The sequence below is a fragment of the Manacus vitellinus genome, unplaced genomic scaffold (genome assembly GCF_001715985.3).
Source record: "Manacus vitellinus isolate BGI_N305 unplaced genomic scaffold, ASM171598v3 scaffold_39_pilon, whole genome shotgun sequence".
In the NCBI taxonomy this organism is placed as follows: Eukaryota; Metazoa; Chordata; class Aves; order Passeriformes; family Pipridae; genus Manacus; species Manacus vitellinus.
In genome coordinates, this window is record NW_021940534.1 from 3,951,294 (window position 1) to 3,974,052 (window position 22,759).

Consider the following 22,759-nt stretch of genomic DNA (forward strand, 5'->3'; position numbering starts at 1 on the left):
CAAAGATCTGAAACAGATTCAGACGCTATTTGCAGGCTGCAAATTCCGTTTGTTTCTAAGATGGGATTTTCAGCCAGAAGCTAGAGGAGATCTTCCTGGACTAGTTAGTCCATTCACTGTACAACAATCAATGATACCATCCACAAAATGACTGCAAAGGTAGGTGGATTTGAAAGCCAAGGAACACACTGTCTAAAACCTCCCTTCTCCACGAACACATACACAGGCACATCATGACTTCTACGGTTTGGAGAGTCCTTTTGTTACCATTTATGTATTTAAATGCCCAGCCAAACTGGGTTTTTACTATGAACCTAATGCCAAAATACTAATAAGTTCAATATGAGAAATTTCTGTTAAAATGGCAGAGAAGTATATATCACACATATAAATAATCCCTGGAAATTATTTCAGAGTCATGTCTGGCCTTGACTTTCTGTACTGAAAGCCTAACCTGAAGTCTATCAACTCAATAAAAAGACTTGGAGTCTTCAAAGCTGACTTTAGGCTACAGTATTTTTCCATGACTGATGTTTTTGCAGTCATATTCCTTCCTGGCCAAGGCTTCTCCATTTCAAAGCAACTGAACTTTTAACCTACCTAAACTAACATAGTAAAAAACAACTGACCTGAAGGTAACTTAAGAGTCTTGCTCTTCTTCTTCACCACAGGCTCTTTGCAGAAGCTATAGAGCCTGTGGTCAGCTGGATACTTGTTTACCTGTCCCTTCTTCCCAGTGAAAGGATGCTTATGTAAATATTCCTTAAAAAACAAAAACAAAACAAAAGCAGAAAAAAACCAACCTGAAAATCTCTTCTCTCTTGCAAAGAATAAACTTGTTCTTCCAGGAACAAGTTTTAATCTGATTGCTTTAAACTATCTTGGCTTTATCTGGGTGTGTAAATGAGACATATAACTGCTACAGCCATGTATGTCAGCCCACCAGACACAAAGCAGTGCTAAAAGCCAGGCTGCAACTCTTGCATATCTTTCATGCTTATTCTTTCAGCCTCAAGGATGCTTTCTTGGTTAGTCTACTTTAAATCTATCTATTGTATATACAGTACTATTTAAAAACAGCACTCGAGCGTACAAGATAAACATGTGCCCCACTGAGTTACTAAATACCAGATAATAAATTTGCATCCCGGTGAATTTACTACTACCATGGTAGCTGTCTGCAATGTACAGAACTGTACAAAACCAGAGCGCTGTGCCAAGTAAGTGAGAGGCCTTGTGCAGAAAAACGCCAGTGCTCTGGAGGCACAAACGGAGCTGTGCAAGGGAAAAATTCAGCAGTCACTGAAAACAGGGCCTGTCAGACATTAAATGGGTATAATGAGGACAAAGATAGAATTTCTTCATGAAAACAGGAAGGCTCTTCCACTTGGTGTGTATGAGGAGAAGCCCCAGAGTCACAGGGAAAGAAGGCAGCTCTAAATCTGCATGCACTGCAGAAATAAAATGTGAGCACCACGAAGGGGAAGGAACACAAGAGCTTTGCTAAACATGCCAGGGAATATTCAGAACTCCTTGCGGCAGAGGAACCCAGGTCTGCACAGAAGAGGAGTAAAAACATGCCAGGAACATGAGAAAGGCATGTTTAGAGCAGCCAGAAACAAGAACACCACTACCAGGGCTTCAAACAACAAATTCAGCCAGGGCCCTTCTACTAATATGTCCCATTCTACCAAAGAACAGAGAGAGCAGGATTTGTGCTCTGCCATCCCTCTGCATTCACCCATGTCTGCATCATCTTTCCTCTGGTATCCTCCAACAGCCCAGCCTAGCTTCACATCCTGCCATGCTGGCCTGGCACTTGGGCAAGGGGTGCCAGAGTCCACTGGATGCTCACTGCCAGCCACTGCTAAAGAGAGTTAGCAAGGGTGGAGCTTGGCTGTCTCTTTCCCCTCGATGTCAGCGCCAGCTCATGCCTCTCACCTCTCTTGACTTCTGAATTTAGCAAGAATCAAAAAAATTGTAGGAATTTAATTGTCTTTGAGACTTCTACTTCCTGCAGGATCTGGTGGGAATTAGCCAAGACAGTGTTATGGGAAGGGGGAAATGGGGATGGACAAACAGACAGACATCATCACCACCACACAGACCTCATATCCTTGGAATCCAGGCTAAAAACACTCAGGCTCTGGAGCAGAAATACTCATGAAAGCATTTCATAATGCTTTACCAAGGAGTGATATCAGTATCATTATCTGCATTTTATGGCTTCAGCACTGACTGGTCATGACATGCCTCAAGTCACTCATCAGATAGCCGTTCCTTCTGACTCTGCCACTGTGCCTCCCGACTGCAAGTCAGTGCCCTACTAATGGAGTCATCCCAAACCAAAGGTTGCATGAGAGGAAAGGGTTGCTGGAGTTAATATGTGAATATCTAAACACTAGCTATTCCCTTTGCAGAGAGGACGGAGAAGGAAGAATTATAAAGTTATGATAAAAAACAAGAAATGTAATTCTCCTTTCAAAGGGCAAGACCTGCCTCTAACAGGTTCAGTGCACTCGGCATTGCAGATGCATTTAATGAAAAGGCAACACAGGACAGGACTGACTGAGTGTTTGCTTAAATTAAGAACCAAAGCAGAAATCCAGTGACTGAGCAAGAGAGAAGGTGGGATATGAGCTCCAGTTTTCTGATTCAAACTCCTGGGGGACCCACTCTAAGAAACCCATAATGTTTCCACTGCACTTCAAATCTAGCCATGCTAGCATTATTCAGCCAAACCTTACCAAGGCTGAATTTTAAGCATTTTCCTTTGTTCCCTTTGCATGTGAAAGAATAAAGTAATTGGTAATTGGTCACGAATCATTTAAATGATTCCTTGTTTATTAAAAAATGCAATTTCCCTTATATTATTCCTTAGGTTTCAAATTCTTCACATCACAATTATTTCTTATAAGGGAAGAATGTTCTTATCATTATAAATCGAATATAAAAAAATTAGAAAATAAGAAGACAGGAATTATTGAATTTATTTTTTAATGCAAGAAATGGCATGAAAGTGCAGCGTGAATTGTTTTTTTATGCCTCTAATTGCATATCTTCCTCCGTATCTCCTCCTTTCTTATTGTTTTCAGGTAAAGATCAAGGATACAATTTCTTCCCTACTCCACCATAAAACAGAAACTAAGTAATGAGCCCAGCAAGTCCTGACCTCTGCCATCAGCTCCTACCTGCTGTCAGCCTGTTTGACATCAGCAGGGTGGAAATGCATCTACCTGGATACCATAAGCTGTCTCACACTGCTGCTATTATTACTAGCCTTAAAACTGATGGCCAGCACAGATAACTATATTTCTTGTGACAAGGACTAATATTTGTTTTGAGTTGCTGCATTGCTACTCAATATACATGTTATTGCATATTAATGCAATGTCAAAAAAGTACCATGTGGTGATGCCAGGACAGAGCCTTGACCTCATTTTGTGATCTCCTTCATCAAAGTATCAAATCTTCTTTCCTGGACTACCTTTGAACTACATTAAAATAAACCAAGTGAAAGGATGCTATCAAAAAGGAAAGGCTTTTAAGAACACAATAGTTTGATACACAGGAACAGTTCCCCGGATGGGTGCTCCTTTCACTCTGCTACAAGCATGTCCATGTTGTCTGCTCTGACCAGGCAGGTAAGACTGGGATTAGAGCAGTAGCATCTTCAAGGGTCACATACTGTTTAGATAAGGCACTGGTCTGACTAAGAGCCACGAGAAAGCCTCCTACAGTCTCTGTTCCAGTAAGACGGTTTACAGACAAACAATCATCAATCTGCAGCTCCTCGTCCCCCACACCATCTTCGTCAAAACAGAAACGGAAAGTACAAAAAAAACCCTCCACAGAACCAAAAAGAGATGCTTTAATATTGTAAATCTTTTCTGAACCAAATCACTCGGGCTTTCCAGCACAATACACACTCTGAGACTGAACTCATCTGAATGCAATTTCAGTTTCAGCTACACCGATACCATACCAGCTTTGCACAACCACAATCAAATAGTTTGCTGTGCTCTTTGCAGCATTTTGTAGTCCTGAAGGAACATGTAAATGGAAATGCCTTCACTGAGCTTAAATGCATTATGTCATAAGCCTTAAAATGCCAATCATAACTTAATTAAGGACCATTTATCCTACTTCCATTTGCTTTCCTGAAGAAGCAGTCACCACTACTTTACATGTTACTGTTAGCACTGGTCTCATCAGACAATAGGCTTTGTGTTAGCATGGTGGTTTCCCTCTTTGACCACGGATAAACACCATTCCCTACTGCTTCGAGGCTCCAGCCCTGACATATCAGACAGCCTTCAGAGCTTGCACAGGTTCAACAAGCAGTCTCAGGGCTCAAGTTCATAAGAGAAAAAACAGCTACTACTGGCCTATGGGGGCCTTGGGGTGCAAACACCGGGATTTGTACCTTGCCACTAGTGGTCCAGTGCTCTTTCACCTGCCACTCCCCACTTTCAAATGCAGTCATGTCAGTGAATAAAGCTTTTCCTGCTCTTTCAAACCACTTTTATGCATTTAATTGGTGCAGATCTGGGAGCAAAACAGGAACTGCCAGTCCCAATCTGACCAAGGAGCAGCATTAAATCTGCAATTCTGATTCAGTTCTCCCGTTACGATGCTCCCAGAAAGATCTTACTAGGCAGCTTGACTGAAACCAATAACTAAGTCATGATTTAAAGCTGGTGAAATACCTGCAGTACAGTGAAAAATTGTCTACTTATTGTTTTCATGTATGGTTTATACAAAACAGACTTCCTCTAGAAAATGTGGCTCGTTCTGCATCTAGCCTGTCTTACACATGCTCCAGGAGGTGCAGAGCCAGCACACATCTGCTTGCAAGAACAAAACACATCCCTCTGGCACTAGACACACTGAGCCAGTGTTTACACACTGATCTGCTAATAAGGAGACCCGGGAATTCCAGAACACAAGATTTATATTTATTGCTATTTTACATTACCGTAGAACGTGCCAAGTTCGGGCACTTTAAATTATGAGGGCTGCTATTGCACATTCCCTTATCAGTCTTTCACACAACTGCGTTACTGAAGCATCCTGATAAGAATGTCTAAAATGTCTGCTATGTTTTAAAACAGCAAACTCTTCCTTTTCAGCTCTGACCCAGCCATTTCAGTCAACAAAGCTCTTTCTACTCTTTCAAAACACTTTCTACTTACTTAATGGTTGTGATCATACTGTCTTGAAAACTGCTACTCCCAAAACCAGCATGGTTATTTATTCATGGTACTGGCTTGGCATGATATTTTGAGGACTACTGTTTCAAAATATGTATGGAACATGAACATCCATCTTTTGACAAGAGGTCTAAGTATCACACTTCAAAACATCATATACAGAACATTAATGCACCTTCTAAATGAAGAAAATCAGGAAACTGTGCAACTAAAATGACCAACTTGCCAAAACCAGCATATGTTTGTGCACTTGTTTTTACATTCCCAGGCTCACTAAGATCAATATACACAGATAGATAGGCATGTGTGTATGTGTGTATACATATGCATTTGTTCTCAACTGCATTTCCCAGGAAGGTGCCAATTGAAGGAAGAACAGTGAGGAGAGTAAAAAGCCATTTCTACTACAACGAGCAAAAATAGTTTTATTTGTTGTCATTTTGGGGTTGTCAAGGGCTTTTTTGATTCTTTCTTCTAAAACCTGTCTTCCGTAAGCTCACACAGTGTCTTTGAAACAATATTTGATAGCAAAACTAGCTATATTGCAAGAGCTACAGTTAGAATTGAATGTTAAAATACTAAATTATGAAAGCCATCTATCCCTGCACTCATTCTGCAAGAATCCCATCTGGGAAGGAAGAAGAGAGAGGTGGAGTGGGGAATGCACAGCTAATTAGTAAGGTTTCACAATCTTATTCAACCTGCCAACCTATTTTTCTGCCAGTCCTGCACACATAAATAGGATGAAAAGCAGAAAGTCCAAATTTTTCACACTTCTATTCTTCAGTTTCACCATTTCTGATTGTCTGCCTGAGTACCTCTGTCCCCTAACACACCACCTTCAACCCCCTCGGGGCTCCAGACCACCACCTCCAGAACCAGGGAAGTCATTCACATCCAACAAAGCAAACAAGACAGAAGACACCTAGCAGCATGTGTTTTTCTGCAAGCAAGGAGGCTACAGGCAGTTAGTTGTTCAAGATCTTCCCTAACGCTTAGTACCTTTCCTGCAGTCCCAGCAAGCCACCCAAGGCTGGATGACTCTTGATAACACATGCAATAGAACTCCAGGCAATACCTGGGCTGGTAACAGAGCCACATGGCACAGACTTGGGGGCTTGCGCCGAGTGGGCTTAGACATTTATAGGTACACTGCAGGGCAGGGCTGCACAGACACACTTGTTTGACTCTTACCAACCAGTGTCAGGCAGCACCCTGCTCAGTCTGATTAGCATAATCAAAGAGGTAAGAAGAGAAGCAGGGCTAATTAGCCTGAGCAAAGCACCTTGTCAGCTGGGGAATCTCTGCACGGGGCTCAGATGCACAAATAGATGTAGCCATCATGACTGAGCCTTTCCTACTCCCTGCAGTCAGCAGGTATTTCATTATGCCCAAGAACTACTTACTGCTGAAGCAACGTGTCTTGTCATGTGACAGCAGAGTGAGGTGATTCCTTAGTTCTTAATGCTGCTTTTTTGAAGCAAAGAGCTGCAGGGGTCTTACATATCAATGTATGATGCTTTCTCCCATTGCATGTGCTTAGACAGATACTCAACAGTCTTCCTTTGCATAATCTTTTTTGAGGGATGAGGATCCTATTGTGTTTATCATGTATTTGGTTTTTTTTCTATTCCCTTGTATAGTATTCTAGGGAGTTGAAGAGGAGAGGAAGAAAACAATGCTGAGTTTTGCTACTCCACTGTACCTTCCCCATCTCAAAATACTCTCCAGATGGAAAGAGTTTATTTGTAAGTAGGCAAGCAGAAGGCTGACTGAAGAAAAGTGATAATTAAATTAGAATAATAATAACAAGAAAACCCGAAACTAATGAAGACTGTCTGCTTCATTTAATTTAAGAAGAGACTTCATCCTATAATGAAGACATATAAAGCTCTACAGCTCACTCACCCTTTCTACGAATGTCATCAGGAGCAGCAGGACTGCTCACAAAGCCAAATCCCTTCAGTTGAACTGGTTTAACTGGTCAATGATAACAAGAAGGAAGTGCTTGTACTTACATTTCCTTGATTGCTCTGCAGGCTATCCCTCAGGTTGAATAAAGACAGTTATACAAACATTTTAATGGTTCTGGTAAAAGTAAAAGGGATTCTGGTAATTTGCACTGTGGAATTAACGGACATGTCTTAACTCAGAAATATGTTCTGAGGACCTTCCCACTTCAAACAGCAGCAGTACATGACTGAATGACAAAGAGACATTATTTTGCCTCTTTTCCCCATAAGAAGCTGATTCTTTAACAAAGTCACTTGCAGAGCACAGCTTTACAAGAAAACAAAAACCACGCCTTTCAAAAAATGTAGAATAGACCCAAAACACATTAACTGCAAACACAAAAAGTGTTAGCTCCTCCAGTGCTCTCCCTGTTGCTCCACCCTGAGTGTCAAACTCCCTTTTACTTCACCAGAGGTTCATGTTACCTGAAGTTTCTTTTTGTCAACTATTTGCATCCGAAATGCTAAATCAAGCTGTTGAGGAGTCATGTTTTATCTTCCAGAGAGACAAACTCCTGGCAGCTGAAGGCTTAAATTTGCCCACTGTCTCCATTAAGGACACCTCTGTTGCAAGGAATTTCCATAGCTCTGTTCACAAATGCCTACCCATCCAGGAAGCCAACTCACATTTTGCCTGGGTTCCTTCAACTGGCACAGCTTTAGTAACACTTCAGCAGGATTCACTGCAGCCCCAACACTGGAAGTGAGACCAAGGCAATTTATAAATCACTACCCTGATTCTGACTGAAGGTTGCCTGGCACAGAAAACCACAAATAACCTTCCTCCCCTCATCTAATGCAGCCCTCACTTCCCAAACAGATTTCTTCTATTACTAGGGCAATAACTTGGTAATAAGTTGCAATAGTGCCATAAACTTTATTTGCCATAGTGGGGAGGGTTTTTCTATTATTTAAAGAGCTGCTGGGAAAACCAATTAGAAATAAATAAAAAACCCAGCATTTCAGGTGTCCTTAGTCTGTCTCTAGTTCTGACACCTCAACAGGAAAAGAAGCTAAGAGCAATCCTGGCAACTTGCTTATCTTCTTCCTCTTGACCTTTGTGCGATCAGGTGCCTCTGAAACATTCATCAGTGTCTGTAGTTGGAAACACCAAAGCTGATTAACAATCAGAAACATAAAACTCACTGAGAAGGAACACTGATAGCATCAATACTGCCAGTTTCAATAAGAGTATCTAATATTCCTTCCCAACATATGCATCCAGGGTCAACATGTCTGGCAGACTGCAAGCAAATTTGGAATAAATATGAATGAACAAGTTGTTAAGAACAGTATTTTGCTACAAAGGGCTAATGATCCCTTTTAACTAACCTACCAGTATCAGCAGCATTTCCTTTTGAATGCACATCCCAAACAGAAAATGGAAAAAAACCTCCTCTCTAGGAGAGCTTAATTTATATTCTCTTCCTGCTGCTGCTGCCACAGACATTATCAGCTTTGAGAGAAGCATTGGCAGGCTACGAGATACTGTTAGGGTCATTGTGGGCACAGCAAACCAGCTCACCAGTGATGCTAACTATCACAGCAGCACAAGAAAGCAGCAGTGAAACACAGGAGAGCATAAAAGAAGCAGAAGAAACGTTCTCACAGGCGTGAGACACCTGTGTTTTGATCAGCTTCACCCCAGACACAACCTACAAATAGCAGAGCAGCTTTCACGCCATGCTATAAACCTGTGATGGCTGGGCTTGGTTCCCAATGCTTCTTCTTGGTTTCACTGGAAGTCTCTTGGACCAAGCAGTGCTGCAAGCAAGGACCAGAAATTTCTCCAGTCGACAGCACCAAGTTAAAAATAAGAGCAGCCATGAGCTACACTGCTGAACTATAGGAGATGCTTTGCTCTCATGGACCACACCGCAACCACACTGGTATTGTAATCATTAACAAGCGCATTCACCTGCCTGCCTTGCTGTGTTTACTCGCTCCAATGCACTAGTACCGCCTGGACTTCTCTAATGCCAAATCATGAAACAAAGCTGACAGCAAAAAGCTGGGGCAGCAGTTAAAGTGACTGCCAAAGAGAAATCTGTTTGCTCAGGCAAAAGCTGTTCTCAGTCCAAACATGGGAGTCATAATCTTACAGCCATTTGCTTGGAAGACAATGAAGGGAAGGCAGAACAGACTGGGAAACTACAGCTTGCCACGGTAGAGAAGAGAACAATCTTTGTGCCCAGATTTCTTTGCTCTGCAGGATAAGTTTTACAAAGCTGACAACCGGTAGCAACATGTAGTGGCCCCAGGCATCATGCCTGCCTATCAAAGACTTGGATTTTAGCCCTGGAGAAATTACAGCCTCTCCGTACTCTGGAAGCTGTACTGTCCGAGAAGAAAGCAAGAAAGTAATGAATGACCTAACTAAAAATTATTTTAATACACGGATTGCAAACTCTAAGCCATAAACTTAGAAGTGCAGGGAGAACTGGGAGAAGATGTGGAGGAAGAAAAAATATTTGTATTCACAGGAACACCATAGCCACAGATGACAAAGACAATCAGCTAGGGCTGCTATGATAGGAAAGTCATCTACTGGAGTGGTAGGGGCTGGCACACTGAATGCCAAGTACGGGTCCATGAATCCAAAGATAAGCCCTGGAGACAAAGGAGGAAGTTCAGCAGTTCAGGCTGGAAAAGACAGTGGGGGAAAGACAGCTTAGGAAGCTATCTCATGAGTTGAGGAGCCAGCCAGCAGGAATGTGGAGAAGAGAGAGGTAAATCCAAAGAAGCCGAACAGATGTGAATAAAAAGGCATTTGGCCCTGTGGCAGTCCCTGAATGCTGGAGGCTTCATTGCTGCACATCTTTCTGCAGGACTTGAAGCCATCCTGGCCACCTCTCTGCTGGGTGACAGGTGCAAGCAGGCACAGTCCAGCTCTCACCTGCTGTCCCTAGGTGCCCATACACTGACTGTACAGGTGATCCCCCACTGCCAAAACAGCTTGGCTGCTGCACACTGCCAAGGCAAGATTGCCACCCATGCAGTCTGAGGATGGTGGCTTCGGGGCCAGGAGAAGAGGTGAGCCGACCTGATGCGCAGAAACACGTACCACCACCCACTTCACATCTCCACAGACACAGCTGGTCTGCTGTATTTCTGCAACATCCATTTTAATCCAGTGTTCATCAGTGAAAACAAACTGTCAAACTGAAGGTCCAGAGTTACGGTCAGAGACTTTTTTTTGAAATCCCGCAAGAGACTCTCAGCTTCCTCTCCCAAACATCAGCCTTGAGCCATTCTTGCCTGGCTGGCGGAAGCCTGTGACATGAAATAAAAGCCAGGAAATATGACTTTCTGAATAAACATTTATTTGGTGAGAAATACTTCTGATTTTTTGGCAGAGAAATGGCAGAAACCTGAAGCCCTATGTATAGCATGCCTGCAGAGAGCAATTTCTATTTAAAGGGAAGCTGCAGCTGTCTGTAGCTCTTAATGAAGAATAATGCCTAGGAATAAATTACTGCCATTTCTGAGAGACATTTCTCAAATTAAAGCGATTCTTCCCTTCTTCCCTCTCACTATAAATACCAAGTGGCATGTACTGGGCAGTTGTTTGGAAGAACGGACACACGCAGCTCTGCTCTTTTATCAGTAGCCTCGTAATTTCCATAGAAATCCACGAAGTGGTTTAGCGTACGGATACCAAAGTGACACAAAAACAAAGACATCCAGAAACATTAAGTCTGCATGTGTCAAAGCTTCCCATCACTCTTCCAAGGTGTGTACAGCTCAGAATAGACATTGGCCATCACTTCCAATCATGCCACAAACCTGGCGTTGAGGCTCCAGGCGTGGGAGATGGCCACCCTCAGAAAACCACTGTAAAATGCTCACCAACCTTCAATTTTCATCACTTGTACATGCCTCCTCCCTGAGGAACTGCTGCAGCAGCAGCACAGGCAGCAGAAGGTGATGCTCTGGGGAGAGGGTGTGCCTGGGCTGCCGCCAGCCTGGCCAGGCAGCTCAGGAAGCAGCACTGACATCAGCTCCAGGAGCTGTGTCGCTCCCAGACCCGCCATAGGTCCACGTGCCAGGAAAAACAGTCCGCAGCCAGAGCGGGAGTATGGATGAGATAGGATCAGGGGAAAGGGAGCAAGGAGGGCCAAAGAGTGGAGAAAAGAGGCAGCAGCTCAAAAATGGGATGGAACCTGGGCTAAGCCATGTGCTGCCACAGCCTCTAGGATCCTCTCTGGGATCATCCCTTACAGCAGCAGCTTCCCACTGAAGGTGGGGCATAGAAAGCCTGTCCCAGTGAGAAGCAGGGATGTTTACTATCCTACCATCTGCAGTTTGCCCAAAATAAATTATAGATATGAGATCAACTAACCACATTTCTTTTTTTGACACATTCTGGATTTAGAGATTTATTTTCCATTTCCCACAAACCATGCCAGAGGTTTTCGCTAAGTGCAAAAAAAAAATATTGCGAAGAAATGTCTGAGAGTGAGGAACACGAAGAGTTTATTCATTGCTCCTGTTAAAATGTGTTTGTGCTTGTGCGGCTAGCACTCCAAAAAAGCTGTGCCATATGTTTTCAGGATAGAAAAAAAACCCTCAGGATACCTAAATCCTACCAGAAAATTACAAAACTGTATGCTGGAATTCACAAGGTCCCCTCCTGCAAGAGCAAAGGAGCCTTGCCTTGCTTCATTTTCACCCCTTGCTAAGCAAAATAAACGTTCCTCCTTAACAAGCCCTTCTGACATCCCTTTTTCTCTCTTAAGAAGTGGAATATGGACTTGATTTGTACAAGCTCTGCTATTCCAGAAATGCGCTTCATCCAAATGAAGAGAGCAGTAAAAAGGAAGCGAGAAATTAGTACTGTTTAGTAAACAGGCAGTTTCTAGGTGGATACAACACACTGGTCCCAATTTATTGCACCCCTCCCTCCCCCCCCCCCCCACTTTCTCTGAAATTTGCCTGGGTGGAAGAAGGAGGCAGCAGAAGGGAAGAGAACAGCTACCACTTGCAGTGGGAAAGGTTTGATTGCTTTCTGCACATCTTAACATGACAACACCCTGCAAACTGGAAAGAGAGAGCAGTATTTTTCAGTAAAATCACTATATACTGGCATTTCCTTTCAGGATAAACACCATCCCTCCTCCTCTCTGGTATTCTTGTCTCCCTGAAAGGATAAAGGAAAGAGGAGAGGGGAGAGGAGGAGCCTGGCCAAGTGCCTCCTTCTTGCAGCAGTGTCCTCCGAGCAGAAGCCAGGTGACAGAATACACTCTCAAGGAACTTCTAAAAAGATCTCCATCACCTACAAATGACTCTCCAAAAAGGAACCAGTCTCGGATGCCAGGGTAAGAGCCACTCTCAAGAACACTTTTTCCCATCCACACCTGGCGAGAAGAGTGCTGCTTTTGCAGAACAGACTCAGGCCTTGTGTAATTCAGGGGTTTGGCATGGCAATAGCAGAACATCATGCTGTGCTTTAAGTGGGATCATTTTAAACCACTTAGGACAGGGCAGAATGTAATGATCACACTGACAGCATCTTCAATAGATATTCCATCCCCTGTAATGGTTGATGATTGCCTCCTTCTCTCATGCAGTTTGTCTGGCTGATCTGGCACACCACATACCTTAGAGGACCTGGGGAATGCTCTTCTCCACATGAGGTGGTGATGCTGTTGCAATCAGTGGAGGTGATTGCAACATCTTGAACAAACATCTCCTGTTATCCCAACAGCTCTGCATGCTAGGACAGTTTATTATTATTATTATTATTTAAGGCTGTCCTCCTCTGTTCTAGGATGCCAGCATGCAAAGTAAGCTCTTGTGGTTTCAAAGAAGTCTTTCAAAGTGTGGGAATAGGCTGATATGGCTATGTCTGCTTGGATACATAGACAGTGAGAAGCTCCAGGTCTCAGAGGCCCCTTATTCATCTTAATGAGCTACCAACTTGGCAGCTTAGTGGTACTAGTAAGTAACAATTTCAAATGTCAGCCTTGTTAACTATTTCACTGTAGATCAAAGCATGCAGGAAAGGCAAAGATGATGAAAATTTTTCAGTGTCTTCTCTAATATTTATTTTGCAAGTGGTTCTTGGGACAGCAGCACCACTTAGACTCTGTCTCAATCTGCTTCCCAAAGCCTGAACCCAAAGGGAAAAGCAGAGCAAAGGCAGGCATCCAACTTTCAGGGAGCTGGAAGGCATGCCCAACAGTAAGAAAATATATTTATATCTACTGCATTTATGAAAAGTGCAAAACCTAATTTGTTAAAACTAGAAGAATCTGCAGCTTGTTTTATCACTACTAACATCTTGAAGGACCACTGCATACTTTAAATACTAGGGCATAAGGATTTAAATACTAACTTGCCTGACTTTGAAATCCCCACAGTTCCTTCTTAAGACAAAACCGAGGATTATTGTAAAGCCTGGTAGGCAGAGAATTCTTATCTTTCTCTTTTTGTGAGGATGTTTACATTTGAGCTGCACGTTTGTCCATTTCCACCCAGAAAAGCAGTGGGCTTCAAGAGAAAAACAATGAACATAAAAAATATTTATGCCTTCTCTTTAGCCATCCCTCACGGGAACATTTTCTTTTATTAAATACCACAGCTGGATCAAGATCTTAGTTGAGTGACTGTGTTTCCTTCTGAAAGGTGTGCTACTCCAATTCCCATGAACACAAACCTCTGAGAGGAGCATTTTTACTGAAAATACTCAAACTAATATGAAAAACTGATGAATAGCAGATGCAAATAACCACATTTGCATTCCTCTAATCTGAAAGTGGTCAAATTAATTTCAACCATTGTACAAGCATGTATAAAACTCTTGAATCGGACCTGTAGATTGCTGAACTGTTACCCATAATATTTTTCATTCTTGTTAGGCTACAGAGTCACATGGCCTTTCAATGCAGACACATTTAAATAAAAAGTGACAGTAATGTGTTCAATAACTGTAGCAGTCCAAGCAAAAGAAACCCAGCATCTTTCCATAGATAACACTACTCTGCCCTTGAACACATTAAAAGAAAAAAAAAAAAACTAAGAGGGAGAGAAATTCAAGTCCGGCTTTGCAGCCCAACCAAAACACACCTGCCTTTTGTTTCAGCAGAGAAAAAAGATGCTCAGGGCACCACAGGAAAGGGAGCAAACACGAGGGCAGATACCACCTCCCAAAAGACACAATTGGAAGTATTTGTTATCATTAGTGGGAACTCACAACATTCACTATGTTCTTCTTCAGGGAATTCTGGATTATCCTTTTGCATGAAGATTTTTCAGAAATCACAGATCCTCACTGGGTTTTCTCTTTCAAATAAAGTAAGATAGAGCTGTAAAACAAAAGTAAAACCAAGTGAGAAAGGAAAGCAAGGAATACAAAGAGGAAAATCCATAGAACTGTTTAGCAAATGAACAATTGATTCCTACATCTCCTTAAAGCAAATGCATTTTTAATGAGCTCCCAGGACAGAGATTCCAGTACAGAGTGAGTGTGTAGCAAACACTGATCTAGGATAGGAAGAGTCATTTGCATTGTACTTCTTATTACCAACAATTAAAACCCAGTTCAGAGTTGCTAAAGCAGATACATAATTAAAATAATTCTTGGATACTTCTGTTGCTATAACAAGAGGACGAAAAAAACTACTTGGAGCTGTTGCTGTTTAGAAAAGAGTCTGCAAACAAAGTCTGCGGTGTGCAGAGAGATCCATGAAGATTTTTGTTCTCAGTGAACTCCTCTAAAGAATGCAAAAACCTGTGGTTATCTGTAATATTGCAACAGAGGAGTACTGAAACCAAAAATACACACACACGCTTGCTGTTCCTCGATAGGAAGTATTTTTCATATCTGAGATTTTTAATATTGCGTGGTTCTTTTTTTTTTGACAGAATTTCTTTGTGGACCAACTCTTCATTTTTTTTATCTACTATACAAGGTATCAGACGATCCTCAGCCTTTTTACTGGGATCTGGGAAAACTGCTGGGCTTAATTTTTTCGTGAACCCAATACAGAATACTTAAAATAGAGTGTGTATTTCCACAAGCCCCAAATTGAACATTTTTTCCTTCAGCCAGGTTCCCATGGTCTACTTGTGCTTCCTAAATTCTTAGTTCCACTTTTTGCCACAAACCTTTCCTATCTCCTCAATGTAAGGTTCCTCAAACACTTCACGTGTAATTTCAGGATTCGTGCACATGAATCCCATCCTATCAGCCTTATAGTGGAATCCATGTCCTCGAACCAAAAACATGGGCAGGACAAAAGCCTTCACCTTAGACAGTGCAAGCTCTCTTCACTTTCAGAGGAGAAAACTAGGCAAACCAGAAAATTATTAATTTGACCTATCTTAAGCATCTGCTTTAGGACAGAATGAATCACTCTCTAGAAAGGTCTGGCTCTCTCCATAAAGTGAGTCTAGACACTGAGCTCAGATTAGATGGCTACAGATGAATACAGATGAATCTCACCCTATGTGAAGGCAGGAAACAAGTCAGACAGATGGACAAATGCAGCTCATGGGTGAAGAGCAGAGGGAAGGCAATGCAATGATAAAAAAGTTGGTCTTCAAAAAAAGTTTACACCTCTGAGACAGTTTCTTTTCATTTAACATACAAAGCAACAACAATAAAACCTTCCAAAGCCCAAACCAGCTGATTCAGCTTTGGTGTAAGACTACTCCCAGATTTACTGGCTGAGGCTAAGCCCTCATGGAGCAGTGTCTGTAAAACAGCATCCAGATGGTTGGGACTCTCCAAGGCACCTGGCAATGATGATGATGATTACGATCATGACAACCACTAGTCCAGTTACATGCGTCTTTCTCCCCTCCCTGACCGACTGTAGCAGTGCAAGATACCTGTTACAAAAATCTTCCCACTTAAGAGCTACAGCTCCTGTGACAGAGGCACTGCTACCTCAAGAGCCTTTAGATATCCAGGCGCTGGCTACACTTCCAAGGCTCTGGACAACAGCATCTCTCCTCTACTAAAGTGGAATTTCACTGCTTATCTAACAGAGAAGCACACCATCAGACATGATCTCACAAGACTTTTAACTTAAGAAAGCAGACCAAAGAGAAAAAAATAACCCAGACCTATTTTTAAGAAAACCCTAGAAATTTTACTTAAACCCAAGCCAATTTATTTTCAAGGCATTTATTTTTTCTTCAAATTATGTGAACCTCATGACTGAAAAAACTCCACCCAAGCTCAAAATACTCAAACCACTTTGTTTCTAAGTGTTAAAATGAAGCATTTCAGCATTATAAAAATAATTTCTGAGTTTTTTCCCCAATAATTTGCCAACCTCAAAATATCCTAAAAATGGCATTTCTTAATCTTTATGTCATGTCATTCAACATTCAGGGAAACCTAAAAATGGAGTCCAAAGGACTATAAGAAAATATTTAACATTTCTGCCAAAAACATACGGCTTCCAATTATTTTTAGTAAAAGCGGGGAAGTTGCAAGCTCCTGCTTGCATGGACTCCCAGGAGAGTCAACTGCATGTAAGTGGTGGGAGGACATGTACCCCACTCATGGAAAGTCCTTCCACTAACTTCAACAAGCAGGGTTAGAATTTTGATTCTGGTTCAAGTTAAACAAGGCTCCGATTGCCTGTACCAGGGTTTTGATCACTGAAACTGGAGCTAGTGCTGCTTGCTAGCTATGCAGCTCTCTTGCTGTCAGCCTGGAATTTGTCTTGCAGAGCCCTGACAGTGCGTGGACACGGGAACAGGTCACAAGCAGCATCTGTGAGATACAGAGAAGTGGTGGTGCTCTGGGGCAGATACCCTTCTCCATATACTCTGATTTCACAGGAAAGATGACATGAAGCAAGGTACCCTACACCTCAGGCAAAAAAAGGGGCAAGAGACCTTGTATTTACCACAGAGTGCCTTTGTACCATGGACACAGCCAATTATTATGGAGCATGCTATAAATTCACAAACTAGTTTAATCTGCTACAACTTGCTCACTTCACCTTACCCGTAGGCACTTCATTCTGTGAGGGGCAAGGCATGTTTGCCTGCAAATGTTCCCAGGCAGCTTTCTGATTAAGACGGCATAGCACAAAATTCAGGATAAACAGAGAAATATGCTGCTTCTTGAAGCACAGTCCTCACCCGAAGACCAAAGCACTCAGTCCCTAATTGGGATAATCTTTCTGCTATGCAGATCTGATGGCCTGTGATGACATGCTCCTCTTGGAACATGTGAAACAGTCACAACTTGGAGGGACCATCAAGGAAGGCTGGTTTGCAGTACAATTAGGTTTTTAACCAGGCTTTGCAACTGAAGTTTCAATACGATCAACAAACCATTATCACATACACAGTTACTGATCACATCTCTGCTATAAATGGGAAGCGTTACCAAGGAAGCTGGTTTTGATGGTCCCACTGCATTATAGTTACTCAAATATCACAGCATAGACCTGTCTTTGAGTGCTAAGGACTTTGAGTAGACAGATTAGAAGTGTAACTGAGATGTGAACAGACCTCAAATCAAAGGAATATTTGAAAACTAAAACTGGACCCCAGGGTAATCAGCAAATAAGGACTATAATACAAGTGAGCAATTGCAAATTGGCAAAAACTGAAACTCAGAAGTTGGCTATGTGCCATATCCTGTATTTATTCCAAGAGAAGGTCATGCTCTCCATCTTGCTTTGAAGATCAGACACTGAGAGATTACCGTTTTACTAGTCCTTTCCTGCATGTTTTTGTCATTTCTTGCTCTCTTGCATGACATAATTTGGTTTTCCTAATTCACAAATCAGCATAAGCTAATAAAACTGTTTAAGAGATGGCAGTGTTGTGCCCAAGTTGTTTCGTTGTTCTCTATTATCCCACAACTAATCCTTCAACTCAAATAAAATCATAACTCATTTCCTCCTTTATTCTCCCTCTTAGACAGGTTCAATCCTGCCTCACCACAAATGGGAAAGGCGAGGTTTTATCTTCCTGAAGCATGCGTGATTTCAATTACCTAATGCGTATATCATCTATGATGTCAGGAAAAAACTTCTAAATGATTTTCACAAGTTTTAGCTACTTTACACAGACAGAAAAGATTCTAATGGAAATTGAAAACCAACCGACCAAACAAACAAACCAAACAAAAACCCAAACCAAATCAAATCAATCAAACCACAAAAACCCCAATAATTTACTATCTTTTAGACTGTATGTTAATAAAAGCTTCTCTACAGCAGCCATAACAAGCTTTACCCATCTGAAAAGCTTGTGACATTTTGTGTAGTGTACAAAGGCTGCTCCTGATGGGGCCGAGTCATCCCTACACTAATTGTTCTGCTAGTGTAAAAATTACTTAAATTCCAATTATGCCTACTTTAATGCTCTGGTGAAACAACATCACCTTATGACAAAAGAGGTTTCATTTGCATAAAACAGGCAGGCATAACTGATTTCTGTTTAGCATCCATTTCTCATGTGAAGCTTGATGCTCCACAGCTTTATAATGTAAACAAGCATTTCCCATGGGTTTGCATGTGGTCCACAGTAAAATGCACAACTTCACAAGGTGTTACACCCACTTTGTGCAGGGCAAATAACTGTATCTGGGTGCAAGGAAACAGTAAATCAAGTTGTCAGCAGTTTGCATATCCTGCAGGTCCTAAACCAGAAAAACAGCATGCAGATCTTGGGGCTCAGGCAAGGAAGCAATACATCCTGCCCTGAAATTTGTACCAAAGGGAAGAAGGTATCTTTCTCAGCTCTATGAACACATCCATGGGACATCTCAGCCCAGTACATCTTTCTTGGGTGAAAAGCATTTCCAACATGAGGGCTTACTTTTCAGTAGGAAAATGAACTGCTGCAGGATGGGAACATCTATCTGTAAACTGTACACAGACACATGGGTCTGAAACGGTAAGTCTGCAGCTCATACCCTCCAGCGCATGAGCCACCACTGAAGATGACCACTGATCTTGCAAAACTAACATCATCTAGAAATCAGCATTCCAAGATTTAATCTAAAAACCATTATTCACCATTGTTTCATCCACAGTAGGTATTTTTCACAAATTAAGGCTCAGGTAAACCACCCTTCATTTGAGAATCAACCTATGGGATTTTTCAGTCCTACTCACTGGACATCCATCCTTCTAGATCCTTATCAGGAAACCATGAAAGCAACTTTGTTCCCAGAGTGGTCCCCACTGCTCTTGTTACCCATTCCCTGACCCCAATACCTTTGAAAAAGTGATCAGAAAACAGATGAAAGTTCATCACCACAGGGGCAGTTGTACACGTGAAAAAACGCATGGCAGTTCAAACTCACATTCTCCATTTACATGATGTCTAATAACAATACAAGCACAAATATGACTAGAACCTCTGAGACATCACCTTTACACAAATAACAGCAATCACAACCATTTGTACTTCAGCAGTACCCAATTTTCCAAAAAAGACTTGAGGTTAGACTGTGCTTAGCCTTGTGCTTAACTTACTGTGCTTGGTTTCCAAGTTCTACATGATTTTCCCCAGAAAAACAGTGCAGCATAAGGTATTAAAGGAGTAAGTAAAGAGTTGGGCAGTGGGTGCAACACACAGTGCCACCAGGTGAAGAGAAAACTAACAGGAGCATGTCCAGGTTGTTTTGTCTAAAAAGCAACAGTACATTCAGAAGAAGAAAAATAGCTCACAAATACCTCCTACCAGATGTCAATGATGTATTTTTTAATAAAAATCCATCACCCCATTTACATCACCACCCCGTATTTGCCACTTTTTCATGGCTATCAAAGCCATGAAATACTGGGAGGAAAGAGGGGGAATTTCAACACAGATTTACACTTCTCTTTACATTTCTCTTAGGATACCAGCTTTCTTCATTCTCATGCAGAGGTTTAATGTAAAAACAACTCTTCTGCCTGTGTGTTTGTAACACATTCATTCCTACAGGTCTTCTGAGTGAAAGAGATTGGGAAAAGAATATAAATGGTCCATAATAATTCAGAGGTTCAGAGCCAGTAATGTTGAACAGATATAAGCAATAAAAATAACCACCCTGAATACTTCTGCTACATGACATAAATATTTCTCTTTTTCTTTTATGGAAGCTATTTTGCAGAAAATGCAGTTCAGCCCTGAGTGGAGACAATGAGCTTCCTGCATATTTGAAGAACTGCAGCACCTATTAACTTGTTACAGACGAGAACAATCTCAAGGGCTCAGCCTTCATTAAACATACAGACGCCTCTCATACGATGACTACATCTCTCCTGAAAACAGACAGTGTGGAAAGGAGAATCCAAATGCTGTGAGTTGCAAAGCGTAGCAACACCAAAACGAATGGCTGAGATTCTGTTTATTTGCAGTATTTTAACTAGTCAGAGATAAAACCACAGAACTAATACCAGCAAAAAAGTTTGATCTCTGGTGGCAGCAGCAATCCCAGCAGATTCTCACCATATCGACTCCCTGGTGCCAGTAAGATTTGAGTTTGGGCCACAGCCTTTGCCTCAGTGGGTTCAGCCACAGGTTCTCACAGCTATTTGTTTGCCTGCTTACACAAAGTTTTCAGGGAGCAGCTTCCCTGTATCCTCTACCTGTGCAGCACATTGGGTTGAGAAGGACCCAGATAACACGAGCTGCCAGGCTGGGGGGGCACACGCAGGTGCAGGCCCAAACAATGCACCATGTGAGCTTCGCTTCCTTAGGAAACCAGCCCAGAACCCACCCTTAACCTTCCCCCTGCTTCCAGTGTGGCCACGTCTTCTGCGCTGCTGATGCAACATGAAACAGTGCTGGAAAACAAAGGCACTATTGACTAACTTTTTTGCAGGATTAAGATGACTATGCTGGCTTGCAACAAAGATTTCAATGATTTCTACACCAAGCACTAAGTAACAGGAACACGGCTTGGCAGTAAATCCAGAGATTACCTGTTGAAACATTAATGACAAACATCTTTTGATGTGGGCTGCTTTATGTGGTGCGAAAGCCAGCACTGTAATTATGCATTTCCTTTCTATGATTCTAGTATTTAAAAGTAAAGTATTACTGGGGGCATGCGCACGTGTACGTTCGTGCATGTGTGTGTATGCGCGCGCGTGTCACAGGAAATACTCTACAGCTGAGCCTGCGATTTACCAGGGTAGCTGCACGTAGTAAATCTGCAACAGGGGAGCTCAGCCCTTTCATTCATCGTGCATCAAGCAGAGGGCTAAAACAATTGCCACACTTAAGACAAATGTCAGCATGAGTCATACCAGACGGAGTGCAAACATGTTTGCTGTCGGGTGAGTCAGAATATCACATCCTGAATTCACAAACCTTGCTATAAATAATAATTTCCAAAACTGTTGCATTTGTTAAATACAATGCAATTTTAAGTATGATGCCAAATCCATAATGGCTTTCCTGACTACAAAGAGAATGTTTTTCCATCTCTTCCCTTTTGTTTCTGATTATGTATATCTACCTACACTAGTAGGTCGTCTACAGTGCCTGAAGTGGTAATTGCATTGATTCATACTTAGGAAAATGCAGGCATGGTTCAAAAAAAAAAAAAAAAAGGGAGAGAACTAAATACAAGCAGTAGGACCTTCCACTTACTGTATATGCTTTCTAAATCAGCACTTCTTTGATGCTGTAATTCTGACAAGCTTTAGGGTGTTTAGCATTCAAAGGAAGGTCATGCTGGCACGGGACACAGACCAGCTGAGAAAAGGGGTGAGAAATGCCAGAGAACTGGTGAGAGAGAGGCCAGGGCAACATGCTGCATGTGAGCAAGGAGGGACTGGGCCTGCACCGTGCTCGACAGCATATGCACACACAGCAAAAGCACCATCCCTGCCTCACGGAGCGCTCAGCCTCAATACAGCTTGCAGTGATCGTTTCTCCCCAGGAATACAAACATACCTGGTAACAAAATTAATGCAGTGTAATAATTGGCAATGATTACCCATGACTGCCTCTAATTCAGGAAAGCATCTGAATCAGAAGTTATGCAAGTGTCTTTTGAAACAGGGCTGAACTCAAGGATATGACCAAATTTATTCAGGAGAGCGCTGAAAAAGATGTGTGATGTCTCTGTGAGCAAGGGGGGAAAAGTGGTTTGTGTAATGTTGTGGGGCGGAGTTTCTAACTTGATTTTCAGTTGGGAATTTATTCTCATCTTACATGAAAGGGAATTCATACACATACAAACCTTCTTACATCAAATCAAGACAGTCTTGCTTTCTCCTAATTGTTTTGTGGAATAACCACTCAGAAGTTCATTTCTGTTATCTTTCTCAAGCAAAATAAAAGGTCTTTTAGAAAAATGTTATTGCTAAAACAATGAAATTCTCCTGGGAACGACTTCGTTATGGAAATGAAGTGACAGTTTCTTTTATCTAGCCAAGCAGCAAGTCTGCATTTATAAAAGGCATTCTGTGCACGAAGTACAGTGAGTGGGAGGACATGAAAATGCTATTTTTAAACCAGATTTCAGCGTTCCTCCCATACAGATTTCCTGGAATAATAACAGCAACAACAATAATGATAATTAATAATGCCAAAAAAGGATTATCATCTTAG

General features: G+C 41.9%; 1 protein-coding gene across 2 annotated transcripts in view; it reads right to left on the minus strand.

Annotated features, from left to right (window-relative positions):
- The window catches only part of ATXN1 (ataxin 1), a 290,966-nt gene that overhangs the window by 78,515 nt on the left and 189,692 nt on the right, over nucleotides 1–22,759 (minus strand). For both annotated transcript variants that reach the window (XM_018077640.1, XM_008922279.2), the window contains one exon: nucleotides 14,421–14,532. The gene's annotated coding sequence lies outside the window, so the exon portion shown is untranslated. The remainder of the gene's footprint in view (nucleotides 1–14,420; nucleotides 14,533–22,759) is intronic.